The 26,695-nt window shown below is 29.8% G+C and overlaps 1 protein-coding gene across 22 annotated transcripts in view; it reads left to right on the top strand.

Annotated features, from left to right (window-relative positions):
• The first annotated feature begins 2,632 nt into the window (after positions 1 to 2,632).
• Positions 2,633 to 26,695, top strand: part of LOC107456085 (uncharacterized) — a 56,981-nt gene continuing 32,918 nt past the window's right edge. For 2 of the 22 annotated variants that reach the window (XM_043052310.2, XM_071186117.1), the window contains exons 1-4: positions 2,722 to 3,550; positions 8,200 to 8,250; positions 11,892 to 12,024; positions 13,318 to 13,371. The gene's annotated coding sequence lies outside the window, so the exon portion shown is untranslated. Of the gene's footprint in view, positions 3,551 to 8,154; positions 8,251 to 11,891; positions 12,025 to 13,317; positions 13,372 to 19,489; positions 19,644 to 20,485; positions 20,552 to 26,695 lie in introns of those variants that run through there. The other 20 variants (XM_021145756.3, XM_071186119.1, XR_006226332.2 and 17 more) reach the window with 19 other exon arrangements.

Raw genomic sequence — 26,695 nt, 5'->3', positions numbered from 1 at the left:
AATGGTTTATGATCGGTAAGCAATGAAAAATTCCGTGCTTCTAACATATGTCTAAAGTTCTTAATCGCCGCGTATGCGGCTAATAATTCTCGGTCATAGGCGCTGTAATTTCTTTCTCTTTGCGAAAGATTTTTGGAAAAAAATGCGAAGGGTTGGTAATTTTCGTTAACTAGATGTGACAGTGCCCCGCCGATTGCAAAATCTGACGCGTCAACTTGTAAAATTAATTGCGCGTCTATCGTAGGGTGAATTAAAAGAACTGGGTTCGCAATTAATATTTCGCAATTTTTAAATTCGTCTTGCGCTGCTGTTGACAAAACAAGCTTCATTTTATCGTTTTTCTTTGCTTCCCTTAAGTAAGACGTTAAATGCATCTGATTTTGGGCTACATTAGGTAAAAATTTAAAAATCTCTGAAGATCTTTAAATGTTTTCGGAAGTGGAAAATTAAGGATCGGCTCGACTTTGTTCGGTAGGGGTTTAGTTCCATTTTCATTAATTAAGTATCCAAAAAAAAGAGATTTCGGTAACGCCAGAAACACATTTAGCCACATTAATTGTCAGACCATACGAATTTAATCTTTCAAAAACAATACGTAAGTGAGCTTCATGCTCGTCATCTGTTACACTAAATATCAAAATATCGTCCAGGTACACGTAACAACATTTTAAGTCGCCTAAAACTTCATTCATAAACCTTTGGAAGGTTTGCGCAACACCACAGAGGCCAAATTTAAAAACGGAAATTTCGAAAAGGCCGAATGGTGTTCAGACCGCAGTTTTCGGAATTTGATCTGGTGTACCGGGATGTGATGATAAGCACGAACGATATCGATTTTTGAAAAAATTTTCCTTCCTCTCAGCGTATTATTAAAATCTTGCAAATGAGGGATAGGATATAAACGATCCGACTCTGTACGAGCATTTAATTGACGATAATCGCTTACTGGGCGTATGTTACCAGAGCTTTTTGAAACGACATGAAGAGGTGATGACCACGCCGATTTTGATGGTCGGCAAATACCCTGCTCAATCATAAATTGAAATTCTTTTTTTACTTTTTCGTAAAATTTAGGGCTTAATCGTCGTGGTTTGCTGTGTATGGGAGGTCCATCCGTCTCAATATAGTGGACCGTGTTATGCTTAACATTACTCAAATTAGCTTTCACATTTAATATTTAAGGATATTGAGATATGGTTAATCCTCAGCGATAAGCTGTACCGAATAGTAATTGACACGATTAGAAACTGAACCAGTGCTGGATAATTTTGTAATATTATCAATAAGCCCACTGCATTTTAAATCAATCAAAGGATCGAAATTCCTTAAAAAATCTACTCCTATAATAGGCACCGGCACATTAGCGATTAAAAATTTCCAAGAAAAATGTCGCCTGAGTCCTAAATTTACATGCAATATTGTTGTGCCATAAGTAAAAATTTTAGAGTTATTCGCTGCAAATAATCGTAATGAGTCAGGTTTCATATTTTTAGCTTTAGATGTCGGTGGTATGCATGAAACATCTGAACCTGAATCGATTGAAAATTTTAAATTTGATTTATTGTCGAAAATATGTAAACGGCATGAGCGAGCGACTGTCGACAAGTATTGATCGACAGTCGCTATTGTGAGTTTTCCTGATTCGTAGAATCTCGAGGAAAAGAACAAGGTTCCCGACACTTTCGAGCATTGTTTTTAAAACGTGCGTGGAAAAAACAATAACCAGTGGTTCGATTGCGAGATGTGCCGCGGGAAAAACTAAGCTCCCGAGTGATAGGATTCCGGGAAAATGGATATCTAGTTTTTTCGCGAGATAGTCGCTCAACCTGTTAACTCAAAGCAGCGATTTCGCTACGTAAAGCCCCAAGCTCTTCTAACGGAGAGGAAATATTGTAGGGGTTGGAGGGGCATGCAGGAGTAGATTGTCCCACAGCAAACACGTGATTATTTGAGGATGTGCACACTACCGAAACTTTGTCGGCCATTTTCGCCAAATTATTGAATGATTCGGAGCTGATAGATAATATCACTTGCATTTCGGATGGCAATCTTGGTAGTCATAATGTTTTCAGAAATTCATCTGCAATACCTTTCCCTCCTAATTTTCTCATTTTTCGTAGCAGATGAGACGGTTTGTCATCTCCTTCAGTACCGTCTTTACGTATGGGCACACCCGGGCAGTGCCCAGGGGCCCCAGGCACTCAGGGGGCCCTTAAGAATCTTACTTTTTATAAATTGTATTTAAAAAAAACAACTAAGAATAAACAACTTTGCATTATATAATTTTTAAAATAAATCCCAAATAGCAAAATATGGTTTATTTTCACTCAGCAAAAACCTTTTAATGTAAACCTAAAAAGGTTGGTTATGCGTCTTACGACGTGTAAATCTTCTAACCTTAAAACGAGATCTGTGGCAATCTGCTCTATTCTACGCACATTACCCTAGTCCAAAACCTTGGAAAACAACCTTCTATATAAAAACCTTAAATCTAGGTTGACTTAGAGTTTTCAAGCGTGAAAAAAATCCTTTATTAGAGCTAGTCTCAAGGCGAAAATATTCTTAAACCTAGGTAATTATAAGGTTTCTTTTCACAAAGTCTTGCATGCTNAAAAAAAATTAATTAAAATTAAAAAAAGATTGTGAAAAATATTTGTATTTGAATTGTAATTGAAAGAAGAAAATTAAATACGTAATAAAAAAATAAAATCTTGAACTCAAGGTTTTACTTTAACATAAAAAGTTTTAAAAATTAGCAAATCAATTTTAAAAAAATTAACAAACTTTATTTGATCTATAGAGAAAATATAAATTTATTTTTAATGTAGTTACTTTATATGAATTACTTTCATATGACTACATAGTAAAATTTTATAAATTTAAATACTCTGGTTATTATTAGTTCTCTAAATAATCAAATCAAAATAATAAACAATTCAAGATATAATTAGAAAAAGTGCATGTTAAATAAAATGATAAAACTATTTTGAAAATAAATAAAGTCGTTTTAGAGTTAAAAAAAATATTTTTTAAGTTTTTCTTAGAAAGAGAAAAAGCATAATATAAGATGAAGAGTGAGTTTCTTCTGATATCTTTTGAAAGCTAGTTGACCCCCGCAGGTTGCAATCCCCCTTCTGTGACAGTGGTTAGTCGATTAGTTTCGGGTTACTTAACACACGCACCCCCACAAAAAATGTAGGGGAGACAGTGGAACGGGTTTTGGAGGTGCAATATATTTCGTCCCTTTTCGAACCTATCCTTACTGAAGGTTAGAATTGAAATGGAAAGGCCTCCTTAGGTATTCTTTGGCCAAGCTTGGTACAGATGCCGCAGCGCCACTGATTTGTAAGGTTAACATTATAGAACCACGGCTGCCTAGTTAGTTTCGTTAAAGAAACTGATTTTAAAAACGTTGAACGGATAGAAATAGTCTGGCAAAGCGTTGCGAATTGAAAATTCTTGCGCAATGCAAATGGGATATAATGGAGGGAATAAACATAGTCCCTGTGATCATCCATGAGAGAAGATGAAGAAGAGGTCCCTGCGTATGGTAAATATATTCTATTTTATCCGATTAGTTAGCCATTTTGAAATTCGACTGAATTTAAAAGAATGATGAAACTAGAGAAAGTTGCTATTGTTCTTAATGTCTAAACTTCTTTATTCATACGAATTTAATCTCCCTAATTTGGGATAGTGATATAAAACTAACTAGAACAACTTTTTAGTTTGTAGAGTGGAATGTCGATATAAAAAATACGACATGTTATGCAGGGTTTGTTCCTGATTTTCTTGATAAAAATTATTTTATCCTGCAATAAATATTTTATTTAAAAATTTTTTTTTTATTTTATTTAAACTATAGTTCTGATATTCATAATTTTGGTGTGTGTTCAGAAAACCAGAATACTAAATGCAGATTTTTAAAAAGTAGATTTGAAGAATCCAAAAATTTGAAATTAAGACCCTATATTTTTAATGAAAAATGCTAAAAAAAATAGCAAAATTCAATATTTACAATTTTGAGCTATTTATCTATGATTAGACATTTAATCTTACCCACATTATTCTTGGTTTCAGGAGGGTTTAAGGGGTCTAGACCTCCTCTACCCCCAGAATTTCTCAAGATTGAAAATTATAATATGTAAGCTACCCTACAATAATGGAATAGAAACTTTAAGTTTTTGATTTTTTTTTAAAATTTCTCAAGAAATACTTAAAGGATTATTTTGTAACCTTAAAGAAGTTTAGTACATGTGATTTTTCATTTTTATCAATAAAATATAAAGGTTTCAGAAGAGAGACCTACTGAGATTGTATATATTTCAAAAAGTAATTCTCTCTCATTATCAAAATAAGTGGAAAATTGGTAGTTTAAAGAAATAATTAAGGGCAAGCTTAAGGGGATCTCTGTGCATATTTTTTTTTTCTTTTTTAAAAAGTAAACTAACAAAAAAAGATTAATTGATAAATAACTTGAAAACTTTTTTCTATAAGTTGAACTGATAATTATGAGAAAATAAGCATTTAAAGGTGAATTTTTTTTAAAAAAAATTAGGTATTAATTAAAAAATGGTTTTAAAATCACTTTAAAATTTATTAATATCCTTCCGTTAACAGATACTTCCAGTTGAATAATCATAATAATTGCAATACTCAGTTAATTTTACCAGCGTAATTAATTTTAATGAATAAATTTTTTCAAAATAGAACATGAATATAAAGGCAGTGTTTTTAAGGGAGAGGGGCTTATTTTTACAAAATGGCAAAGTGGGTGCATTTATTGGGATCAAAAGGCAAGCACGGCCAACTGCCCTTCAAGAAATGCTTAGGGGGAACACTGTAGTATATTTTATTATTCTTTTGCATTAAAATTTACTTATATTACTCTATAGTTAGGTAAATTATACTTTTTACTTGGCTGTTTGCTTTTTAAAAAGCATTAGAATATATTACCTGATAAAAATTCATTCTATTCTGATTCATTTGCTTTATAAATATATATAGAAAGCAAAAAATAGTCGACATGTTTCAAGCACTTTAAAAATAGGTGCCCATTTTCAAGACTTGCCTGATGTTCATCATGGGAGGAAACAAAAGTGTTAAGAAATATTTTTAAAAAAAGTGTAAGGTTGCCATCGAAAAATAAGGTGGATAAGCAACACTAGAAAAACTACGGTATGCGAGAGAAGAAGAAAAAAGTGGAAGATCAGAAGAAGAAAAACCACGGTGGATGAGAGGAACAATTCTATTGCTAAATATCTTCGTGTTCAGAATCATTTTAAGGGCCTATTGACAAAATCAAATTTAAGTCTCTTAAAGATCCTATTAGCTTTGATAATTGCTGGGGCATTTATCATATTCCTTGTCAGTGCAAGCCTCGCTACGCCAGACAAACTGAACTCATTTTAAAATTTAGACTTGGTAGCATTATAAATAAATGTGTGTATAAATTTTTTAATTATAAATTTTTTAAATATAAATTCAATTATAATAGCTCATTAATGAGTTAAAATTTGTAAATAGACTAGTAATACCTAGGTGTCTTCTGAAGTACTGTAAAGAGGTGCTAAATTATTGTTTAGTCCAAATGCATGCAATATTCCATCGGAAATAGTTTTTCCACTTATCAGGATAAAAATTATGATTAACAAAATAGACATAAAAATCGTCATTGTAATCTCTGCTCTCCTCCAAAAATTCATCTTACTATCCTGATAATACTTTTAAAAAAAGGAACATAAAAAGAAAAAGTTTTATTCTACCTCGAACTTTATTTGTTTTTGTATTATTATTAAGACCACTTTTTCTAAAATTGTCAAACGGAGGAATGGCAGATCTGCCTTAGTTTGGCAGATAGTAGAAGTAGATAGGAACATGAAGATCCAATCATTAGATCAAACAAAAATTATTCGAGGTGTTTTTTTTGTGCACACTATACAATGCTAAAAAAAAAAGACCTGAGCAACATTTGATCTGTTGCGTATCTTCATGTATTAGGTCTCGATCTTAATGGTTCAAGAAGGTGACTTCAAATAAGCTAATTAATTATCACAGACAATATTTTAGGTTGCAAAATCAGACAAAAATATACTTTTGCTACATATATAACTGACAGATTTCTGGCCTCCAAAATATATGGGGTAGACTCAATATGGTCCTAATAGTTTGATCGGAGGATTACGGTCCAAAGATTTGGACCTCTTCATGTTAATTTTACTATATCTCTAAAACTTTTTAAAAGAATTGAAGAATTTTTGCATACAATTATAATTCTTTTTACCAAAGATAATTTCATGTAAAGTATAACTTTTAAGAAGTATTTATTCTTTTATTCTATAATAGTTTGAAATTTTTTACATCATTTTAAAGAATGTAGTTTTAATTTTCAAAATATAAAATTCAAGCAGAATTAGTCAAACAGTTTCTGAGAAGTTAATATTTGAAAATGTTGTTTTTGTAAAAGGTTCTTTAAATGTATGTGAAATTTCAAATCTTTATTATCGAATAATTTTTGTGTATTTAGAGTGAGAAGTGTGAAAGATCAGTCGGTGAGTGTGTAAATTTCCCTTATTTCAGGAATTAGTGTGTTATAGATGGTACCATACCGTTCAAAATACATCAATAACAGAAAAAATGGATTTGTTTCAAATGTTTAACTTGTGAAATATTTTATGGTCATCTCTCTATGCTTGAAAAAAGTCACCGCCATCTTCACCACTATTTCGAATAATTTTTACCTAGCATGCTTCTTATTGTCAAAGCTCAAAAACTATTAGATAATACAATTTTCTTTTATTTAGAAACATGAACAGTTGATCCTTTTTGTAAAAGTTTTTGATTTTGTTTCGGTGTAATTAAATTTTAAAAATTTGGTGTTTCTTATACTGTTGTTCAATTAAAAAAAAAATGTACGCCATTCAATATTGATTTCGAGATAACTATTTTCTTTCCTGATATGTTAAATATATAAAAATCTCAGCTTTGAATTTTAGTTGATTATGATTTTTCTATTGTATGGCAGAATACTAACCTGAAAGGTTAATAAAAAATTTGTATTTTTTACATTGTTTGAACAAGAATGTCAAATTTTCTCCGTTAGGCTTTCTTTTTTAATGGATTATTAATTAGGGGGCTCAATTCTCAGAGTATTCTATTTCTATTCGTTTTTGCTATGAAATTTGCCAGTCAGCAAGTTATTAGGTATGTAGGATGATAAAAAAATCATGACTTTATCTTAGCTGTAAATTTATTTATATTTTTTTATATTTATTTACCAAATGGTACATTAATTATTTTATTTATTAACTGGAATAGTTAAGTATAAAATCATTAATTCATTAATGTATTGGTGAAAAGAAAGTTGCAAAAATATTAGCAAAGTAAATTTTTTTTATTGAAGCAAATGAATTTTATCCTCATATTCATGTATTTATATACTACAAAGATAAGTTTTTTACCTTTTTCAAATTTGATTAAAAAAAATACTTTTTTTCTTCAGATTTTAATAAATTTACATTAAATTTTCATCCTGTTTTGCTGAATTAAATATCGCTTTCATTTTTAGAATTATAAATAAATGAAATTGTATTGATGTATTGTGTACATAAAAATTATCTGACTTAAGTTTTGACAAATCTACTTCCTTAGCTGTTAGTAAGTTTGATTTTATTATATATTCAAAATTATGCTTGTTTGTTACTATTATATTGAAAAATAATCATACTTGTTTTTTTAACTACCAACACTTGCGCGTGTTTAAGATAATGTGCAAGAACATTTTATTTTAACTTGTTTTTTTGAACATTTATTCATGACTTGTATTTTTTTAGAGCTGTTCTTGATTCTTCTTTAGTATATCTAAAGAGCAAGTGCAGGCGTTTTTTTTTTTTTTTTTTTTTTTTTTTTTTTTTTTTTTTTTNATAAGGAATTTCATTAAGCAAAATGGGATTTCCCCCTTCCCAAAACTATAAGTTCACAGCAGTCCCTCCTTACTTTACTGCTTTAGCTTCGTGGGATTTTATAAGGAGTTAAGAGTCACTAGTCTTGTTAAAACAGTTGTTTATTATTATTTTTTTAATTAACAATTTTTTTTAATTTCAAAAGTAACATTGTATGAGAAAGAACATAAGGACACATTTTTATTCATTTCAGGTTTCAGTTTGAAAGAGTAAAATATTTTTATTCCTTTCTTAACAGGATTGAGGAGGAGGCAAAGAGCCAGTGAAAACAATTGAATTTTAACTTGAGGTATCTTAATTGTTGATTATTTTTCTAGAAAAATTGATCTTGTACTGATATTTTTTTTAAAAAAAAGATTGTGTTCAACTCTAAATGCAAGTAAAAATGGTGTGTAATTTTTTCTCTGCAAGTATAAATTTTTTTGTACTTTGCAATTTTTATCCACAAGTAAATTTTTTGTTAAAATTTTGTACTGTTAATCTGTTTTATGTATAAGAATAGAGTAGTGGTCAAAGATGTTTAAAATTATATTTAAGAAAAATTAAATTTCACAGTCTAAATGCTTCTGCCCCTTTTATTACGAAATAAAAAATTTCACGGCAGATATAGAAGCTTTTTAAAATATATCTTATTGATATCACAGTATTACATCAAACTTTCCCCTTACCTCACCTCCCATTATCTGTATTGTAAAAGTTCAGCTTTTTCATTTTTGTCTATTGTCATGCCTGATAAGAGAAAGCTATAGCTGAAAAAAATATTTATAATAAAATATTTGGGGTGTTTAATAGAATCAGTCTAAAAAAAGTCAATTTATTTTTTCTCAATATTTTTTTCATAACTGTTGTTGAGCAGCCGACCCATTTTTTGGGTTTACGACTACTAATGTTCAACTCCATAGGTTTGTAATTTTGAACCCAATCCGAAAAACAAGGGAACTCCTGGATCAAGTATTGGGAGAAATTTGCCTTCATGGAAGACTTTTCGATGGAACTAACCTGCATTTGCGTTACATGGATGGGAAAACACTCCCATGGTTAGCCTGTCATCAAGGGGAATCTAACCCATGATCTGTCTACCACTGAGGATATTATACTTCAGCACTGTAGTCAGTGCAAGCCGGGTGCCTAATTTGAATCAACCAGCCATTGTCGGCATTTGAATCCGGTTCATGTCATTGTGAGGAGAGGCCTCTATCCCCATAGCCACAATGGTTCCTTTCTTAATATTTTATAACCGCTGTTGAACAGCCGACCTAATTTTTGCGTTTAGGAGTACTTATGTCAACTAAAAAACTAAAGGTGAATATTTAACTTTCAATATGTCCAAATAATGTAACCTTTTGTTATCCTTTCAGACTAGTATTCTGTCATGCAATAGAAAATTCATTGAAATTAACAAAAATTCAAAATTGAAAATTATATATATCTAATATATCTGAAGAAAAAAAATTGTTCTCACAAATATCTTGAATGACATATGTTGTCTTTTTCAATTGCACAATAGTATAAAAGTGCCAAATTTTTTAAAATTTAATTACCTCCAAATTAATTCAAATCTTTTTTAAAGAAAGGGCCAACAATCCATTTTTCTTGAAATTAAAATAATACTCACATTGTTTTATCTAATAACTCACATTGTTTTATCTAATAGTTTTTAAGCTATGACAGTGAGAAGCATGCTAGGTGAAAATTATCTTAAGTATTATTTTTTGAAGGTGACTAACTTTTTTTAAAACATAGAGAGATAATCATAAAATATTTCCACCAGTTAAATATTTAACTTAGTGTCGTATACACAGTCTTTTCTTTAAAAAAATTATGCATAATTTAAAAAAAAATAAGATAAGTTTCTGCAGTTTGCTATTTTTTTAACTTTCTGCAACATACACTTTTAATACTAACCAGGCTATATTTATTTACTTATACACTGTTATACTTTTTTTTCCCCATAAAAAAAGGGTGAAGGATTTTTGTAGCTGAGTTGAGTGGCATATTTGCTCTAATATGCCACCTCGAATCTCTAATAAAAAGGAAACTGGCTTGTTTGTATTCAGGAGTAGGAGTTCTATTATGAGGGATTGAAAAAACTGCCTTTTCAATGGCAAAGAGATTTGATTTGTGGAGAAAGACTTAAGAATTGTTAATGGATACCTGAAATAATGCATGTGCATATTTTTCGTTGCTAGCAAAAACAAAAAGTTTGATTAATTATATTTATGTTTTCTAAAGAAAAAAAAAGACAATGAAATTTCTTAATCCGCCAAATGGCCGAGCAAAATTTGACAAATAGTGAAAATCTTTGGTTTGTCACAGCAATCTCTCGTGACCTCACATCCCAGCACCCCCTGATGATGAACATACTTATTATTAATCTTTTGGAAAAAAAATTACATTAACAACAGATCTACATCATTAACACTTTTAAGTATCAATCACAAGCATGAAGAATTATCAGGAGTGCAAAAGAGGACAAATCTCCATAGCTATTCTTGGGGAGAAACAGTAAAATAATTTTTTTTTTAAACCAGAAAACTTAGTTTTTTTTTTGTTTTTTTGTTATTTAATTCATGTTTCGTGTGTTTATTTAAAACAAAGTGTTAAATAATACTGTAACTCTAAATTAAAAGTAATTCAGCTATCACGAAGTATCATCACTCACGGGACCGACGAAATTCCGATTTCGGAATTTGCCGAATTTCGGATCTCTTCCGAAATGTTAGCTGTGGTATCGAATAGTTAAGAGAAAAAAAAACTATTAAAAAGGGTATTATCATTTATTTCTTGGCTATAACATCTGGTAATGAACAAAGCGTCTTACTTAGTTTAAATTTCTAATAATGCATAATGAACTTTCCACCGATGGAAATTACATGTTCATTAAGTTGGTGGAAGACTCTCTCAAATCTCTTTGATGTTAGAAGACAAAAAAAAATAATAATAATAATAAATCAGTTTTAACAGTGAATTATTAAAAGTTTTAGAATTATCATTTTTATTTCATTTGATTATATATATATGCTGGTTTTATATTAATTGATTATAAAAATTTCCACAAAATATTATGTTTACCACATTATTATCCACTTTTTAAATTCATCAAATAAGTGAATTATCTATAAGTTGAACAAATGTTTTATTTATAATTAATTTCAATTCTCTCTTTAAAAATTTTTAACTACTGTATAACTATGTTTTCATTTTTAAGCACTATTCTCTGAATTCTCTTAATTTCATATTTGTCGAGATTTGACATTTACCAACTTACTTGTTACTCAATTCATAGTATAGTGAAAAGTTATATCTTTATCTTAGCCCAGAGCTCATTCTAGGCAGAAAAAAGGGCAGGGTGCAAAAGTTTAAAAAAAGGGCATTATTATTCTAAAAAGGCAATAATTTCACGTTCTATTAAAACACGAATTCTTTACACGTTCTATTAAAAAACATTGCCAATTAGTAAAAGATTTTTTTTTTTACTTAACTAAAAGTAGCAAAGCAATCATTAATTACTTATTTTCATTAATAAATTAACATATATATCGAGTTAATGAGCTAATTAGCTTAGTAATTTATTTAAAATGCATGCATATATTAATAAAATAATAAATGTATGTTTTTAAATGTCTGTAGTTATGATTAAATAATTAAAATGATTAATAATAATTATGATTTAATGATAGTGGAAGTAACTGCAAACTTTCAAAGACAAGTGCAACAATGGGTTGTGATGGCTATTTTTCCTTTCCCNCCTTGAAAACTAATTCAGCGCCAAACTAAAACACCTCCTTCTTCTTTGTACATTCGCTTTACTGAGAAGGTATTTATAAGTTAAATACATTTAAACATGAAAAACTTCTAATGAATGTTTTAAGATATACTTTTCTAACTATGCAACATTTATTTATATGCAACATTTATCTGCCGTTCCAGGCAGACTGTCTTAGTTCACCGCCAGAGGCGCTGTAGTGGGGGAAAAAGGAAAGCTTGTCACAAATTTCCACGAAATATTATGTTTACCCCATTATTATCCACTTTTTAAATTCATCAAATAAGTGAATTATCAGTAAGTTGAACAAATGTTTTATTTATAATTAATTTCAATTCTTTCTTTAAAAATTTTTTAACTACTGTATAACTATGTTTTCATATTTAAGCACTATTCTCTCAATATCTTGTCTTAATTTCATATTCGGTGAGATTTGACATTTACCAACTTATTTGTTACTCAATTCATAGTATAGTGAAAAGTTATATCTTTATCTTAGCTGTGAATACATTTTTTTATATATTAATTTTAATTATTGACTACAATAACAGTATAGCGGGCCGGCTACAGCGGATTCATGAATGTTAAGGCTTTACAATTTCAAGACCAACAGCCTAATTGTGGTAATATGGTCAGTATTGAGCACAGGTTGCCTTTACTTCTACGATTCCCCCCATTGATCTGAATTCATATCATCAATCAGTCAATTTAGATCGATGGTACTTATCGATCTAAAGCTGAGTGGGCATCAAGTCACCACTGGGGCCAAATCTTTACAACAATTCAGTGCCTTAAAAAGTGACCAATCATAGCTCATCAAATAAAAAAATTTAGTATAAAATTGTTAAACTACTAAAATATTGGTGGAAAAATTAGCATAATTAGAAAATGTTAGTAACAAAATCTTTTTTTTTTTTTATTGAAGCAAATAAATTACGTACGTATTTAAGATTCAGTTGAATTAAAAATTTCTTTCTGAAAAATGGAAAAGTCCTCCCTCCTAAAAATATGAATTGATTTCCTTGGTAAAAGTTTACACAGAATTGGAAAATAGTACCAACGTTGATGACATGAAGGATCATAATAGTTAAAAGAAAAATATTTTCCCGAATATGATGAAGAGAGATCGTTAGAAGCTAATCAGAGAGACTGAACTTACTCAATTGCAATTGAGTAAGACTTACTTACTCTGACTTACTTAATTAGATCACTTACTCAATCAATTTTCTTGTTTCCTTTCTTTTTTTTTTTACTAGATTTATCTATCTATTGTTAATATTTCCTCTTGCATCAAAAATGAAACTTACAAATTTTACAAATGTATTTCTGATTTTTTTTAGTTGCAAATTCATTTGTGCATATTAAAAATTATTATAATGTCCTCAAAACTGTAACCAAGACTAATAATGGTTTGCATGATTTAAAAGTGATTAAAAGCTGTAAATATCCTGATTTTGGGATTATTTTTGAAGATGAGAGACTTGACTTACGATGATGAAAGACAAGCTAATAATGATGAGAAACCAATTTTTGAATGTTTAAATTAATTTTGTCTGCAATTTTTAATGTTTGGTTAATTTTTTTTACCAGGTGTATGTCTGTCAGTATTGCCATCATCTTCTTGATCAACTTTGAAGCAAAAAGGTAAATTTTTCTTGGTTTTAACATTTTAAGTTTTATGAACATATGCTACATTAAATACAAGCTTCTATATTTTATATTTACATTTGTTAAGGCTTTACGATTCTGCGACCAACAACCTGATTGTGGTCGTGGTCAGCCTTTACTTGCATGTTGTCTTTACTTCTAAAACAAGTTGGTACCCATCTATCTGAATTTAGTTTGGCATCTGACCATTACTGAAGTTCTAAACCCCAGATCTTCAAATCAGTGCCTTAACTACTGACCAATCACAGATCATCAAATAAAATAATTAGGTATGAAATCCTTAAATTAGTAAAATATTGGTGGGGAAAATTAATGTAATGAGAAAATATTAGCAATAAAATAATTTTTTTATTGAAGCCAATGAATTATATGCGTGTTTATAATTTAGTCAAATTAGGAATTTCATTCGCAAAAGGAAAAAAGCCCCCCTCCCAAACACATAAGTTTGTTTCGCTTCTGAATATGTTCATACAGACCACATTTGTCACCTCGCCAAATATAATAAAATTTAACATTTGGTGAATAAAATTGTGTTTTGACGAATGATTATTTCCTCTAGAAAGAAAAATATACATAAAAAATTTTTAAGATTTGCATTATGCAATGACTTTCAAAAATCTGCTAATACTTTTGATATTTGGTTAATTTACTGGCTAATATTTTTAAATCCTTAGCCTGTGCCCTGTTCATATATTACTTTACATATCAGCCTAGCAAATAAATATTGAATATCAAAATGATATATTAGTTATGTATGTAAAAGAATGAGTTCTCCTCTGTTGGTATATATGTATATGAAAATACCTACTTGAGCATTATTTAATTCATTATTAGCTATACTCAATCAACAACATTTGTGTTAATTTATTTCAAAGCATAATATTGTTTTTTAATTTACTGCCTATTTTGAAATCCGTAGCGTTGGCCCTGTTCATATATTAATTTACGTATCTGCTTCGCAGATAAAAATTAAATATCAAAATAATATGCAGTCAAACCTCGATATCTCGAACTTGAAGGGAGAGGAGAAAAAATAATTGTCGAAAATCACATGTTATCGATGGGAGAATGAAGAAAAATGCTCTTTACATACCTTATTTACCATATTCCAAATTTATTCTAAAAACACTTTTTACACTTTCATTTAAAAAAAGATTCAATTGTTGTTTGCTTTAGAGATGTGTAAGAAAGTTTGTCATAGCACTTTCTATGTGGACTATAGCTTTAAATGTCTCCTCTGACATATGGTCTGACTGGCTGCCTCTCAATAAATCTCCTTGCAGTGTCCAACTGCAGAAAGTGCTTGTTTGTTAGTAACATTGAGCGGTATATCTTCAATTTTCTCATCCTCTTCTTCTGATAGTTCACAAGAAGCTTTTGTTTGAGCGATGATATCATTGTCATCCCACTGACCACACACTGTTACTGCATCATCTACGTTTACAAAGTCATGAAATTCCATGTCATCAAGCTTCATGAGTCCGGTCAATCTGTTCCAATCATTTTCGGTGTAGTTTTCAGCAGAATTAACGATATTGATTGTTTGACTACTTTCGTGATCTTTAATGAATCCAGNGTTATGATTAAATAATTAAAATGATTAATAATAATTATGATTTAATGATAGTGGAAGTAACTGCAAACTTTCAAAGACAAGTGCAACAATGGGTTGTGATGGCTATTTTTCCTTTCCCATATAAATCTATGTATTGACAGCAATGACAAACTAAATAAAAAGAGTTAAAAATAACAGTTCATGAAATCCATTGTAGAGTTTGGGGAAAAAGTAAAGAAGGATTGAGGAAAGAAAGGGCAAAAAGGGTATGGAGTCTATTACATCAGGGCACTAATTTACTTCAGGGGCAACAGGGTGAATTTTTTTTACTAAAAGGGCAGCAGGGTGCTGCGCCCTGTTTACCCTGCCTAGAATGAGCTCTGATCTTAGCTGTGAATACATTTTTTTATATATTATTAATTTTAATTATTGACTACAATAACAGTATAGCGGGCCGGATGTTAAGGCTTTACAATTTCGAGACCAACAGCCTAATTGTGGTAATATGGCCAGTATTGAGCACAGGTTGCCTTCACTTCTACGATTCCCCCCATTGATCTGAATTGATATCATCAATCAGTCAATTTAGATCGATGGTACTTATCGATCTAAAGCTGAGTGGACATCAAGTCACAACTAAGGCCAAATCTTTACAACAATTCAGTGCCTTAAAAAATGACTAATCATAGCTCATCAAATTAAATAATTTAGTTTAAAATTGTTGAACTCCTAAAATATTGGTGGAAAAATTAACATAATTAGAAAATATTAGTAACAAAATCTTTTTGTTTTATTGAAGCAAATAAATTACGTACGTATTTAAGATTCAGTTGAATTTAAAAATTTCTTTCGGCAAAATGGAAAAACCTCCCTCCTACACAGAAAATTGTACCAACGTTGATGACATGAAGGATCATAATAGTCAAAAGAAAAAAGATTTTCCCGAATATGATGAAGAGAGATCGTTAGAAGCTAATCAGAGAGACTGAACTTACTCAATTACAATTAATTGGACTTACTTAATTAGATCGCTTACTCAATCAATTTTCTTGTTTCCTTTTTTTACTAGATTTATCTATCGTTAATATTTCTTTCTTGCATCAAAAATGAAACTTACAAATTTTACAAATGTATTTCTGATTTTTTTTTTAGTTGCAAATTCATTTGTGCATATTAAAAATTCTTATAACGTCCTCAAAACTGTAACCAAAACAATAAGGGTTTGTATGATTTAAAAGTGACTAAAAGCTGTAAACATCCTGAATTTGGTATTACTTTCGAAGTTGAGAGACTTAACTTACGATGATGTAAGACAAGCTAATAATGATGAGACATCAATTTTTGAATGTTTAAATTAATTTTGTCTGCAACTTTTAATGTTTGGTTCATTTTTTTTACCAGGTGTATATCTCACTTGTTTGCTATGAAAATGTCTTACTTCAGCATTAATGTCATTAATTAGCAGTATTCAATTTGCAACATTCATCTTAATTAATTTCAAAACATAATCAAATCTAGTTTGTTTTTTTTTTCCTCAATTTAATTAGCACAAATTTTCACTTAAAACAGCTTGAAAAATTTAAGGTAATACTTTGAATTAAATATATTTTAAAATAGTTAAATGATTAAAAGGACTAAAAATGTCAAATAGTCTTCATACACATGGGTGCCACTTTTCATTTCTAGGAACTGAAGTCAGTCTTGAAAAAAAAATCATAATAATAAGCTAAGATAAGATAAATTTCATCAATTAATATCTTTTTCCATTTGTTTTTAAATAAAAATTTTCTTTTTTCCTTAAAAATGTGATAAATTTTTTTATTAATCATAAAAGTAAAATATCAAGCATTGTTATTTTTTATAATTACTGCAACATGATTAAGTAAGGGTGTCACAATGCAGTGAAAGAACAGGTTTGATTGAACTTCGGATCGTCTTACAAAAGTTGTACTTTTGTATCTCAATTTGCTTCAGTTTTCATTTTTTCCCAACATTTTGAAATGCCAGCAAAAGTTAAGACTTATTTATTTTTTGAAAAAAAAAATAATCTATTGAAATAGGACAAAAGATAAATAATGATGAAATGAAAAATAAGTAGAGATATGAATACTTTTACGAGAAAGTTATTGGTTTATTATTAAATAATTAGTGGAAAAAGATGTGCAAACTGAGCTGTTGTTTTTATTTTGTTTGCTGTAAAAAAAATAGATTAATAGAATAAAGATAAAATAATGTTTAGAAAAATAATTAAATCATTGTTTTAATGCATGAGCCATTATTTTGGCTAGGTACATCTTGAATAAAAAACGCTAAACCTTGTTAATTGGTCAAAAAATAAGTTCAATCTCGAAATTTTTGTTGAGTGGCACTCATGCATACACAGGGTTGCCACTCCACTAGGAGAACCTGGAAAATGCAGGGAATTTTGATTTTTTCTTTACAAACTGGGAAAATACAGGGAATTTTGTTTCTCTTTTTTGTCTTTTAAAAAATGGTGACCACTCAAAATGTAATCTATGGGATGTTTAACCATGCTATTTCAGCTATACTAAGCTATTTCATTTACTATAGCATTATTTAAGTATGTTCAGCTGTTTTTCCAGCAATTAAAACTAATAAATATAGGTAGCCCAACAATAGCTCGCACAAGAGCCCAGTAATTGTTGTTTTCTGTTAATATATTGTGCATAATATGTACAGGGAAAACACAGGGAATTTTTTTTCCAGATTTGAGTGACAACCCTGATACATAATCTACACATAATAGTACACCAAGTTATATTTTAGTAAATCACATAATCGTTTTAATAACTTAACAATAAAAAATAAGCTTTTTATAAATTTATTTCAACAGAATGAATCTTTAAACATAACAATGCTTATAAATAATGCCTCATTAAATAAAACAATATACATTTATGATATTTTAAATAAATTGTGAATGTTTTTCAAAATTTTTCAATGTTACTCTTTTATTTAAAGCATTGTATTTTGAAATTATTAGATTCATTGATAAAAACATATTGCATGCGCATACAATAAATATTTGTTTGCGCTGATAGTAGAAAAAAATTGCCAAATAAAATGTAAAATTCAGAAAAGCACTTCATTCCCATTTATGCTTTTGATTATACCCAGCATAACCAAACTGTTAAATAAGATAAAAAAAACAACAGAGAAATTTTTTAATTTAACATGTTAATAATTTTAAAATCAAACTCCAAAGTAACAAGTATTTCCGAAATATTCAAATTTTTTTTCATTTCGTTTTATTTAACTATTTATGTTAATAATAATAAAAAAACTTATTTAAAAAATTCTTTCCTTAAATAATAAAAAAACAACTTTTTTTTAAACTATGTGTTTTTAACTGCGATTTAAACCAGCTAACACTAGAAGGATACTTTTAATATATATATATTTTTTATGCAATATTGTAGTTTTTAAATTAGATTTAAGGAATATTTTTGATTATTTAAGAGGATATTTTTTAATATTTAGGGTGAGAATTTTTAAAATCCTTTTTGGTGAAAGATATTTTTCCAGCCAAATTAATTGTATCATCAATGCACAACTTTAAAATCACATTAAAAATAACAATTAAAAGAAGCCCATTTAAAATTAGTGGCTTAGTGTGAGGAGAATTTTTTGGGTGGTAGGATAGATTTTAAAATTTGTTTTAGTGGGGGATAATTTTTTATTTGCATAATATTTTTTATTTCCAATGCAGCAGGCGATATAGACATTATCCTAACGCCGTACAGAGATCAAAAGAAAAGAAAAATACAAAAACAGAAATATATGAAATATACAAAATACAAGAACAAAAGCAAAACATCAGACACAAAAATTAAATCGAGAACTTAAATTGAACAAAAATTCTCTGGCCTCCCAGTATCGGGAGTAGATGCAGTTCTTTGTGAAAACTGAACAGTTAAGAAGATGTTCAGCATTCATCGTCACACCACTGTGGCAGAGGGGACAGGCAGGATTATCCACTATTTTAAGACGGGAAAGATGGGCCTATAAGCAATCGTGCTTGGTAGCAAGATGAAAGGCAGCTACAGCACTGCTTCTTGGGCAATCGGGGAGATTAAGGATGTCATTTCCCTACGATTTTTCTTTTGTCCGTTCTTTTAGCAATGATATATGTGTTGTCTTAATTGTATGATTAATCATTAACAAAGTGGATTTATAGCTAGCCAAGTTATTTGGGGCTTTATTAACAAAGCAACCTTTTTTGGCCAGTGTATCAGCTTTTTCGTTGCCGGGGATACCACAGTGGGATTTGCGTAATAAGAAAAGCGCATTTTTGACCGGTGGACCCCGAGAAGAATATTTCTTAAAACTTTTTTTGATGAGGTTATTATTTGAATTATTTTTATTCCATTTTTATTGTATTCAAAAAATATGTTAGAGTTCCCAAAAAAATCTGAATATTTAAGCAACAAATCCTTATTTCTTGTGACTGCAATATTAACAAGTCTTCTATCAAAGAAAGTGGAATTGATACATTTCTCTATATTAAGAGTTAAACTTTTTAATTTTGGCAGAATTAAATTCCTTGGTACCAGTTTTGAAAGTAATTCCAAGATTGGTGGCGTGAAGAATAAAAACAGTTCAAAAAAAGATTTTCCCGATTATGATGAGGAGGTATCATTACAGGCAAGACAGAGGCTGGTGAATTTTAAAAGTATTTATGTATCCATTTTACTTAATCAACCAATTATCTTATTTCCTTTTTTGGGGAGATTTTATCGATTATTATCAGTTTAATACTTTTTTTTTCGTGTCAAAAATGATTTTAAATTTCAACGAAGCATTTCGGATTTTTTGGGGTTGCATGTTTATTCGTGCAAATTAAAAATTCTTATAATATATTCAAAAATGTAACCAAGATAGTTTGTATGATTTAAAAAAGTTACTGAAAGTTGTGAGCATCCTGAACTCACGTTGTTTGCCTAACCCAGGGACAGGTGAAACACTGAATGAAAAAACAATTGTCTAATCCTACCAATGCATGATAAACTAACTGCATTACTGAAAGAAAAACTTCTAAACCTTAACGCAGTGTTTCCCAAACGTATGACTTTTGTATACCCTTTCTAAATTTTTCGTAACTCTGTGTACCACTAATAAAAAAATGAATGTGTTGTTTACTATAAAAAAATTGCACAAAAGTTAAAAATCACAACTGGCTGTTGACACCACTAATTATTAAGTTTTAACTCTGCCAAAAATAGCCAATAAAAAATACTTAATTGTAAATTTTCATGGCTAGCCTTGCTTTTAAATAAAAAATTTTGAAATTTTCGTTTGTTGTAAGTTCTTTCGTATCAGAAAGCGTAGCTCCGCTAAACTGTTCCTGTACCCGTGGGGTACGGGTACCACACTTTGGGAAACACTGCCTTAATGAAAGAAGATGAAAACTTAACTTATGAAGATGTAAGACAAGGTGTTAAAGCTGAGAGAGGAATTTTTGTTAGTTAATTTTGTTTGCAATTTCTTAATGCTTAATTCATTTATTTCTACCAGGTTGAATGCTGTTTTAGTTCTGTTTAAATTCCACAAGCAGGAAAACTTCACCTTTAATCAAACAAGGTAACTTTTTTATGGTTTTAACATCTTAATGTCTTATAAACATTATATATGATATATTAAACTTTATATAGCTACATTATATATGATTATGGCATCTTATGTGTTTATGTATTATGCTCAACTACCAATTTTTTGTCTTATGTACTAATATATAAGTGAACTTTAAAAAATATAACATAGTAATGCCGGCTCGCAGGATTCAATTCCATAGTTAAATTTTCTCGTGTATAATTGCTAAATTATATGTTTTCTGTTGAAGATGGTCGTAAAATAGAAACGAGTTAATTTATGAGTAATAATGTGATACTGTACTGCGTAATTCTGATTAAATACCGTGCGGTGAACACATTAGTTCAAAGTTCTAGAAAATTTTTAAAACTGTCATTTTCTAAAACAAAAAGTTTTTTATTGTTATATCATAAATATTTTTTTGCAAGGAAATAAATCATGCTTGTGAAAGAAACAGAAATATATATATGTTACCGGCAAAGTATGAAACGCCGGCATTGTATAGAATGACTAGGCATTGTATAGAATGCCTGACGTTTTTAGGCAAAGTATGAAATGTGAGAAGTATTGCATACTTTGACTAGGCATTGTATAGAATGCCTAGGCATTCTATACAATGCCGGATGCTATTTAGGCAATGTATGAAATAAACGTCCTGATGAGGTTATTATGTAAATGATGTGCATGTTACTGTGAATGAGCGAAATCGGTGGTTGTTGACTTTCACCGGCGAATGTCGACAATCACATAGTAGCATTGGTAAATGTCCGAAACATTTATTACATCCGATTTGATATTAATTTATTCGTGGATGTAATTACATTTATTCGATATTTTAATACTTACTGACGTTAGTTTAGAAGAAACATCAGTGTTTGAAGTAGCATTCTAATATATACCGGGCAATGGCACTTGACCTTAAAAAAACATCAGTGTAGGGTATAATAGGCAAATGCATACCGGGCAGTGGCACTTAACATTAAAAAAAACATCAGTGTAAGGTATGCCGGGCAATGGCACCGGACCTTAAAAAACATTGGTGTAAGGTATACCGGGCAATGGCACTTGACCTTAAAAAAACATCAGTGTAGGGTATACCGGGCAGTGGCACTTAACCTTAAAAAAACATCAGTGTAAGGTATACCGGGCAATGGAGCTTAACTAGACCTAGTATATATTTCGAACATTTACCAAAGGTCCAGTCTAGTTCTAGTTAAGCATTGCTCAGTATACCCTACACTGATGTTTCTTCTAATCTATCGTCAGTAAGTATTAAAATATCGAATAAATGTAAAGCTACCGATTTCGGACATTCACAGTAACATGCATTTCTCAAAAATAAAAATGCTATTCTGAAAAAATACTGAGAGTGCTATTGAAAAACATTTATTCAAAATGTGGAAAGAAAATTAGAAAGTTATGCAAAACAAAATTTAAGCCTTTCTTATTAAGGAAAACAAAATTTTCATATAAAAAATATGAAATTAACCTACTTTATCAATATGGCAGGCTTGAATGACATTTTGAATTAAATTTCATTAAATTTTTCCGTGTAAATTTCATTAAATTCCTCCATTTACAAGCAGCACAGTAAAAAAATAATTTTTGTTATTAGTCAAAAGTTACGAGGCTTGCCAAATATATTTGAAACGAATCGGAGATGTATTTTATACTTTGCTGGTTTCTCATTTGGCAATCTATAGAATGCCTAGGAAATGTGAGAAATATAAATCATTTCACACTTTGCCGGCTAATTTTAGGCATTCTATACAATAACCTAGTCATTCTATACAATGCCGGATTTCATATTTTGCCGGTTACATATATGGTATTGATTAAAACTGCACCAATTACCATAACACCAAAAGTATCTATTACTAAAATTAATTAGGTATCATTGAATTAGGTGCCATTATGCTTTTTTTAAATGTCTAATAAATTATGACATTATTAGCATCTGTGCTGTTCTGGCACGGGAATTTAATCCCATTCCAAATTCTTCTAGTTTGATATTTTGAAGAGGAAAAAAGATGTTCAGTACTTGAAACTTTATAGTTTACTTTTAGTTTATCTGACTTAGTTTTTTCCTATACTTTAAATTTGAATTAATGTTATAAAAAGAATTCATTGTAAAAGGTTTTTCCCATGGTATTGCCACAGTTCTCAAGGTACTTGAAAAACCTTTAGTTTTTGCTGGAAAAAATCAGGAACCCAAAAAGTCCTGGAATTCTGTGATAGTGTCCTTGAAAAGTTATTGATTTTCTCAGAATAATTTTTTAATATTTTTCCTACAAAAAAAGCATGTGAAAATTACCATTATATTTATATACACACAAACTTTTTTCACTTTCACAAAACTAGCTTTTATCCATATTGATGTTTTGCACTATTTTCAAAATAAGTATAGACAATGCTGGCTTTAGATAGACTGAACTTGGCCTAACAGTCATGAGTAACAGTTGCAAACACACTGCAGTTATGAAAATAACATATTCAACAAAAAAGCATCATTTCATATTACAACGGAACCTTCAAAAATCAGCCTTAACAGCTGTAATTCACATGTTCTAAACTCCCTGTTGCGGAAATATATTCTTAATTAATCTCTAAACACAACCTTTCTGATATAATTATTAAATGTTAAATACTAGGCATAGGTTTTATTTACATTTGAGTTAATTTGTGGTATAAATACCTTTTAATATTTATTTACAAAATATTTGGGAAATTTTTTGTTTTCAATGGTTATATATTCTCCTAAATTGACTTATTCTTTTGAAATACAACACAAACAGAATAGGTTATCTACATTATCTACTTTTTTTAGAAGCTGAGACATTTATCTTATTTCTTCGAGTTTAGCTATTAAAAGTTTACTCTTCTGTATCAAATTTAATATGATATAATAATATTAATGTATCAGTTTGTTTCTGGATTTTAGTGGTAACAACTAAATACTTGAACTTCTTATATAAATTTCAATGTTGAACGTTTACATGTTTTTTCTTTGTTCATTGTTGTAGTGTGTCGCATTTGATTTCTTCTTTTTTGTCTTGAAGTCGAAAGAGTCCGGTTGGACTCCTTCATAACAGAATATATGCACTAAAACAATATAATTCCTAATCCCAATTCTACAAATTATTGTTAAAGACATAAAAATTGGAGGTTGTTTTAAAATTGATATTCTTTTTGCATTTAATGCTTAGAGAAAAAGAATTCATCTTTTGTTTATGTTTTAACTCAGTGTTTGGAGAATCTAAGGTATTCACTATCTTCTATCATTTCCCCTATTAGAAGTGTTAAGTCAGCTTTTAAAAATCCATTACGTTTAATTTTAAATTTTGCATAGCTCTTTTCAGAATAAATGCTATGCCACAAATCTACACCTAAAACTATGCGCATGAATAATATTTGAACTGCCTCTAGTATATAGTGTTACATCTGGTAAAAGTATTGGTACATTTTGTTTATTCTCCTAAATTGAATCTTCTGAAAAACAACACAATCAGAATACGTTTCGCTGCGCTATACCTAATTTTTAGAAACATTGACGTTGATCTTATATGTTCGATTTTAACTTATAAAAGTTTACTCTTCTGTATCAAAAGTTATATGATGTAATAATTTTAATGTATCAATTTGTTTCTGGATTTTAGTGGTAACAACTAAACATTTCAATTTCTTATGTAAATTTAAATTGGGAACTTTTATATGTTTTCTCTTCATTCGTTGTTGTAGTGTGTTGCATTTTTGGATTTCTTCTTTTTTGCCTCAAAGTTGAAGGAGTCCGATTGGACTCTTTCATAACAGAATAGGTCAACTAAAACAACATACTGTTGAACCCCGATTTTACGTTTTCCGTTTCGTGCGTTATCCCGCTTGCTACGTCATTTTCTGTTCGTCCATGAAAACTGACTATCTATACCAATAATGTTAAATTATCTCTGATTTTATGTTATCCCTTTTGAGAAAATCCCGCTTTGTTTTTTCTGCCAGCCTGCAAGATCAAAATCATTTTGTTCCAAAGCTCTGAAATGCTTTTTTTAAGACTTGTTTGTTATCTGTGTGTAGCTTTTCTGCTTACTATGTCATGTTTTCCCACTTGCTACATCATGTTATACCCCTTGCTGCATCATTTTTCTGCTGGTCCGTGAAAATTGACGGTCAATGATAATAGTAAGTATTGACAGGGATATTTTTATAATTGCATATAAAAACAAAAAATATGTAAAGATTACACATTTTCTCTACTAGTTCATCTCATAAGGGTGCATTTTTGAAAATATACTGACATTTTTTTTACCCTGATATTACCTTATCCCCCTTTGTGCATTTTTTAACACTAGTATGACTGAAAACGTAAGCAATTTCTCTGTGATTCTTAATCCTTAAAAAGAATTATCAAAGAAATTAAAATGGGAATATGCTTTTTTACATTGCATGCTTTGAAAAGAAAAAAAAATTATCTTTTGTTAATGTTTTTGCCTTTGAGATTCTGGGGCGTTCGCTATCTTCTATTTATATCAGCTATTAGGAGTGTTAAATCAGCTTTCAGTCAAGAGCAACATTCTGCACCTATAATTGCTACGAGGACTTTACTTTTAAAGTGCTCATATCTTTATATCTTATGAGTTTTCTATCATTTCTCAAATATTAGTACTATGACCAAATTGAGATAGGGAGTGCTTTGTGCCACATAGGTAAAACATTAAGTGATTAAAGCAAGAACGCATAACATTGATAGTTTTCATTCTTTTATTAACCTTCCTTAGGGTCGTAACATAAAGTGACAAAGGGAAACATGTCAGAAACAAGTTGCAAAAAAGACTTAAAAGAATAAGCTTAACTAGAAGGGGAGAAAAATAAACTCAAACAAGATATCAAACACAGTACATAAAACAGGTTTGTGGATGGAGAGTAGGGAGATAACTCTGGGTGTGCGAGAATTGTAAATAGATTTGAGAATGCTAGAAAGTTAACCTGAAGCGATAAAAAATCCTTATGTTTTTTAAAGGACGGGGAAAATCCTGGAGTTTTAGGGAGAGTACGGAGGTGCCACAAACTGATTTTTGGGAAGTGAAAACTCCCATTTTACTGAATGATGTTCCTAATTTGACCCAATCATTCTTGTTCTTTAATAAATTTCATTTAAAATGCTCAAAATCATCATAAATACCTTGCTAATAAAAACATGTAAATAAAACATATCGTTGGTTTTAGGTGCTGATAAAATTAAAGAAATTTCTGCTGACAGTTCATTTTTTCACTGCCACTAACAAAAACTTCTTCAAAAAATTTTAGCGTTAGCAGCTAAGAAATAATGGATTTAAAAGTTTCAAAGCACCATGTAAAATATAAGCGATCCAGCAAAGCGGTGTACCCACACTATCTTTCTTTGAACTTTTGATTTGTGATAACTTCCACTGGACTTATACATAACTTCTAAGTCTTTCTTAGTGTATAACTTCCACTAGAAACATTTTATAAAATGACGCATAGGTACGTGCTGGAACCCATGATCTTTTTGGTTTTTCACACTTGAAAAACATCTTATTAAATATATATAAGATATTATAAGATCTTAAATTATAAAGATCTTACATGCATAGCAAAACGAGATGTTTAAATATGCGCATTCTTTACTATGTCAGTATTCTTAAAGAAAAAAATTTATTCAAATTTTAGATTTATTGTTTTAGCAATTTCTTTTTATTTAAATTTAACTTCCGTTCGAAACGCACTTTTTCACCAATCATACACGCGATGAACATTCATGCCCATAAACTAAGGATAATGTCTGCCGCATCCAGTAAAAGGACGTTCTTTTACTACATCTAAGTGCCTGGTCCTCTGCAAGTGACAAAACCCGTGATACACAAACTAAGGACAATCTCTGAGAATCACACTTCCAGTGGATCCCATTATACGAGAATCGCTGTTACTAGGTAGCGGACAAATTGGGGAAGGTGGAAAGTGAAGGCAAAACAGCCACTGGCTTTCGTTACCACAGGTTCGCAACCTGTAAATCTTTTTATACTGCAATAACATTCCATCAAGTTCTAATAATTGTATTATAAAGGTACTGCAACCGAAACTCTGAAATACGCATGTACAGCAAATGTACATATCTTTGCT

The sequence above is a fragment of the Parasteatoda tepidariorum genome, chromosome 10 (assembly GCF_043381705.1).
Source record: "Parasteatoda tepidariorum isolate YZ-2023 chromosome 10, CAS_Ptep_4.0, whole genome shotgun sequence".
In the NCBI taxonomy this organism is placed as follows: domain Eukaryota; kingdom Metazoa; phylum Arthropoda; class Arachnida; order Araneae; family Theridiidae; genus Parasteatoda; species Parasteatoda tepidariorum.
Note: the sequence above shows the minus strand (reverse complement) of the source record. Positions and strands in the feature narration are given on the sequence as shown.